We start from the raw sequence: 5,745 nt of genomic DNA, 5'->3' as shown, positions 1-5,745 counted from the left end.
TTCTACATTTGCAATGGTTACATGGACATTTTAACTTGTCTCCATCCAAACATTCTGGATGGCGCTTAGCAAAGTTCACAAACTGTTCAACTCCAATAAAAAAATCATCATTAATAAACCCATTTGACAACCTATTATACATCCAATCCTTATTCATATACATTATAACCTAAAAAACAAAAATTTACAATATTAATTAAACATGTAAAACTAATCACGCATATAGTCATAAGATGAACTCAATTACATAATTAAAATATAATGAAATTATTCTATCAATAGCAATCAGTAAAAACCTAAATTCAAGATACCTGATTGCACAGGGTTGGAAATAAGAGTTCGGAAAAATCAGTATACCTGAAATAGCAGAAAACAAATAGAAATTAGCTGAAAATCTGTCACCACATTATAAATATCATATCCAATATAATCCATCCATCAATTCCTGAAATTATGTCTGCCCAAGTAAGGGTTCTTTATAAGTTAAATGAATCCTAGCTTGCATAGAATTCCCAAATCGAAAACCATGTAATATTAATAAATTAATTAATGCATTATTTTCTGCAGAAGAACGTGTTAAAGGGTAGCATCATTGGCAACAAGTGTGCAGTGTGCGTGATGAGCACCATCGCCAAGTTCGACGGCATGACGTCGATGGCTTTGGACAAGAAAAAGGCGGCCAATCACTGGTCGGTCAATTTCAAGCCGACCAAGCTCAAGCTAACCAAACTCAGGCCGACCAAGCTTAGCCGGCCACGCAAGCCAAAATTGTTGACGCCGCCTAAGGAAAAGTCTGGCTAAGTTGAGGTAGGCCAAAGATTTCCAAGGAAGGAAATGCCGACCAAGTTGAGCCTGTCAAGACCGCAGCCAACCTCGCGGCTTGAGCAGACAGTCGAAATCATCGAAGAGGAGAGAAAGAGAAGTGAAAGAAGAGAATATTACCTGTGCGGAAGAGGATCTCACGCTCAAAGGGATCTCCGCCGCCTTTGGAGAGAAGGGATCGCGTCAGAGAAAGGGATCGCGATCACGTCGGAGGAGAGGGGGTCGGCCACTGTTTGGGGTTTAGGGATCGCTTGGGAGGGTTTATGAGGTGGAATTTTAACGACCGATTTAATAAATTCGGTCACTACATGTTTATAAATACAATAAAAAATATATTAAATTAAATGACAAATGAAGAACTAACGACTGTGGTTATTTTACGGTCGCTAAACAGTGACTGATTTAAAAACACGGTAGTTATTTAGCGACTAAATTATAAATGTAATCGTTAAATTTTAGGCCTGATTCACCCACAGTCCGTTATTTTTAAACGAAATTTTTTCAATTCTTGATTTAGCGATAGAAATTAATTTCAGCCGCTAATTTTAGCTGTCGTAATTAATTTCGGCCGCTAATTTAGCGACTGAAATTAATTTCGGCAGCTATTTAACAACTGATATTAATTACGGTCACTAATTAGCGCCCGAAATTAATTACAGTCGCTAAAGTATTGACTGGAAAAATTTCGGGCCCAAATTAGCGGCCGAAAAATATTACGGTCGCTAAAATAGCGATCAAAATTAATTGCGGTCGCAATTTCGGTCGCAATTTAGCCTTTCTTTTGTAGTGTAACAAGCTTACCTAAGTGTACAGGTAAGACCTAGTTGAGCCTAGACAATGAAGTCATAGTCGAAGGATTGGACATGAATTCCTATTCAAGGGATTAGACATGAAGTCCTTGTCAAGAGATTAGACATGAAGTCTTAGTTTGGTGGACTGGGCAAAAGACTTGGCAGATCAAGGACATCGAACAGAAGTCCTGGGGGTCGTGTACACTAGGTGGAAGTCTAAGCGGATCAAGGATCAAACGTCTAGCGAATGTCCAGGAGGTTAAGATCAGATGCTGAGCAAAAGTCCAAACAGATATTTGGCAAAAGGTAACTCTCCTGAGAGGAATAGGTGATGACGTATTTCCTATTGAGAGAATAGTAGGCATCGATTCAACCTAGGATTTCACATGAAATCGAAAGTCAGAACCAGACAATCTTGAGACTGACCTGACCATTATGATTATTATATTATGCTTGTCTCTCCAACTCTATGGTGCAAAAAATCGAAAGCTGAAAGTTGGTTTAAAAAAAGTGGTTTCAAGAACCCGGAACGATCCAAGAGCTCGAGGTCCGGGTGCCCTAAGTGGATCTAGGCTCTTGGATGGGCCAAAACTCAGCCACTCTAGTAAATGAGTTGGCGCACTCTAATTGGCTGACACATTTTAGCGTCCAGGCGCTTGGGAACGGTCCAAGCGCCTGGGTCAGGATAAAAGTTGTCGATAGAGTTTTGCTAAGGGGATGCCACATCAGCCTGATGGGGGCGTTCTAGACTAGTCCAAGCCCCCGGATAAGGTTATAAAAAGAGAGTTCAACCAGCACCTTGCAGACATCATTATCTACTACTTCCATGTTTGCTTGTTGTTTCGAAAAGCTTTCCACGACATCGAAACGATCCGTCGATGACAACGCTCAAGTCTACATCCTTGCAAGTTGTCAGTATAAGTGTTTATTATTTTTATTTCATTTATTATAATTGGTGTTTTTGTTGTTGACGAATCTTTAGTGGATTGTCCAACAAAAGCGATTAACGATTGCAGACTTTAAAGTAGGAGTCGTCAAAGGTTCCAAACCATGTAAAAGAAATTGTATATATATATATATATATATAGCACAATATTATTTAATTGAGAAGATTACATAATTATTTTCTCTAGTGTATGATAATTCTAGTTGCTAGTAATTGAAATAGGTGAATAATTATAGGGTGAGGACTAAATTAAAAAAAAAATTATAAATCTTGTTAGTCTCATTAAGGATTGATCCGTCTGGTCGCATAGAATTTTTTCACTGATCACCATATTAAATCGGTAAGCGCTTGCGGTGGACGGTCAAGAAGCTCAACATCCTTTAGTTGCGTGTCCTATTTAGAGAAAAAATTCTTATAAATTCACTATAACTGGGGATCAGGGTGAGGACTAAATAAGATAGATATAATGACGTTTAATAAACTAAACACTATGATTATTGTAAAATGAATTGGAGAATAAGTGAAAAATTAAATAGGAACAAGTGCACAAACATCATCCTTTATTGATGCATTCTATATAAACCATCATTTATTAATGACACACGACTATTGGATGCACGATAGATATAGACTTATCATATAAGTCGAGGATGGAAAACAAGTACTTTTGGTTTGCAAAACACAGGGATTTATGCATAGACATCGGGGTTGGCAATCAAATATGCTTCGATGGCCTTTAGCACTTGGGTTGATCCATTCCTTATGGCGTTTAACTCTGCTTCACTAGGATGCTTATCCTCGAGTGTTTCATACACGGTCTTGACCTTTGCAACGCAAGTGTTGGGGCCCGTTGCTTCAAATGTGATCTCATAACTAACGGATTTAAAATACACGCCGACTAAGTCTCCTTCGATGACCGAATACTTAGTTGTGTATGTTGCCTCGTCCAATATCTCTACCTTGTTCTTGTTGACACTTCCTATTGCCATTTTGGAAGCTGCAATTGTTTGTGCACAAAACGAAAAGAATATTTTAGCATATATAATCAATAACAAAAAAAATATAGTTGGAACAAATTGATATCCTATATATATAATTTTTTTTTTTACTTAATGCTATTTTAGTAGGCTATTCCCCTGCTATTTGGTCAAAAGAAAACAGCTATAGACCTGGAGCAAAGTGAAGAATGTTAATAGAGCCAACTCCTTCTCCAACACGTTCGTACTTGGCGAAAAATTCAGGCAAGAGCTTAGGTTACAAAATATGTGCATCACAGATCGCTCCCTTCCAAAGCCTTGAGTTGGAAACGTTGACGGTAATTTCATCGATGCAAGAACCGACAACCATTTTGGTAGGGAATTAAGAAACTAAAGTTGGATACTAAGAGGTAGAAAGAGCAAGGGATGATGTGTTGAGGGGGAGTAACCCCCCCTCTTTATATAGATCTTGTGAGTATAGGATCTAGATCGAGTGTAGGGGCAATTAAGCTAATAAAGAGTAAGACAAATATGTGGAAATAATGTGGAACTGTGATCAGGAAAAAAACGAATTGGTAGAATTTTCAATGTGCAACAAAGTACAAATTGTAAACTTCTCAAGATAGACTATAATGCCACGTATTAGCGAGTGATACAGGAAATTATATTAGAAGCTCCTAGGGGATTTTTTTTTAATTATTTTTTCTTGATAATTAAGATATAATTGGAGATGACCTATCAGATCTCATTAAAATTTTCTACCAGCAACTAAATAAATCCTAAAGTATTAATGGCTAATCGCTTCATAGCTAACTTTATAAAGTTATCTTCCTACTAGAGAAAATTAAGTTAAATTAAGTTTGTAATATGCCGTAGTTAGAAATTGATCCATGAATGATTCCGTCCTGAAGCTGAGTCAGACAAAGGCTGGCTGAGTTGTCCTTGGCGTTGACTGAAAAGTCACGGAGACGCTTGGTTGATTTGACACCTACTGGAAGGGTTCTCACGAGCGAATGACGGGGGGAGGTGATGACTGGGATGATGAGGTGAGGGTTCTGCATATACTCAGACAAGTCGCCTTCACGTTAGAGACCAAGAACCAAGAAAAAAGTCCCCGGGTCAGGTCCTCCGACGCTCAAGTCAGATACTTTTTCTCCAGAAGCACAGTGAAAGGACGAAAAGTAAAGGACGAGTACGAAAAGACGAGTGAGCGTACCTGCGTAGAGACAAAGCCCCACTTTTTATATGACAGTGGGTATTTCTAGAGTCTGCCGAGTGTCAGGGAATATCAGGTGTCAGGATTTGTCTGACGGTGAATGACACATGACATATTCCTATAGGTTTAAGGAGTAATCAGTGGGCAATGAGCCCTAGACCGTTAGCATATTCCCTGACAAGCAGTGATTATTCTCTGACGGGTTGTTACGATTCCCTAACTTGATTGTCGTATAGCGTATGCTTGCTCTAGTCTGTTAACCTTCGACTGGGTCCTTGTACCTGCAAATCTTGATCTGTAGGCACAGACCTACGTTTCCTGGCGCATTCCCTGGCTTGTGTTTGTTGTCCCGTAAATCTCAATCTATACGTCCCGCCTTTTATTTGCTATTCGATCTATCCCAGTAGATCCAGACCTGTGCCTACCGCCTAGTCAGTCAAGGCCTTCGCTTATAGTTCCTTAAATCTTGTTCAGTATGTATGGCCATGTTCTGTAAGCCTCAGTCCTCCTGTTCTGACCTGTACGCCTTGATCTGTGGGTGAACCTTAATTCACTTACCCTGAACTATCAGCCTTAATCCGCATATCCTGACCTGTACATTATTGGTCCGCTTATCCTGCTCTGCGAGTCTTATCCTGCAAATTCCGACCTGTAATCCTTAGTCCGCATATCCTGACCTGTATATCTTTGGTCCGCTTATCCTACTCTGCGAGTCTTATCCCCACAAATTCCGACCTGTAATTCTTAGTCCGCATATCCTGACCTGTACGTCTTTGGTCCGCTTATCCTGCTCTATGAATCTTATCCTGTGAATCCCGACCTGCATATCTTACCTTCCAAATTCCTACTTGATGCTTAGGCCTAACCCCGGAGTACCACTTAGGTCCGACCGGGACCCTCCTGCAATTCGAACTATTGATCATCACGTAGGCCAGACTTTTGACCATCACGTAGGCTGGACTTCTAACCATTATGTAGGGTTGACTTCTGATC

At 39.7% G+C, this 5,745-nt stretch overlaps 1 long non-coding RNA gene across 1 annotated transcript; it reads right to left on the bottom strand.

Moving 5' to 3' along the window:
• Positions 1-3,102: 3,102 nt before the first annotated feature.
• On the bottom strand, positions 3,103-3,973 carry LOC121990143. The gene is made up of 2 exons (XR_006114479.1): positions 3,729-3,973; positions 3,103-3,556 (listed from the first exon to the last, which is right to left on the bottom strand). It is a non-coding gene; the product is annotated as an uncharacterized LOC121990143 (long non-coding RNA).
• Between the last annotated feature and the right edge of the window lie 1,772 nt (positions 3,974-5,745).

This window comes from Zingiber officinale, chromosome 6B (assembly GCF_018446385.1).
Source record: "Zingiber officinale cultivar Zhangliang chromosome 6B, Zo_v1.1, whole genome shotgun sequence".
Classification (NCBI taxonomy): Eukaryota; Viridiplantae; Streptophyta; class Magnoliopsida; order Zingiberales; family Zingiberaceae; genus Zingiber; species Zingiber officinale.
The sequence above is the reverse complement of the archived record's forward strand: the minus strand, read 5'-3'. Positions and strand labels throughout refer to the sequence as shown.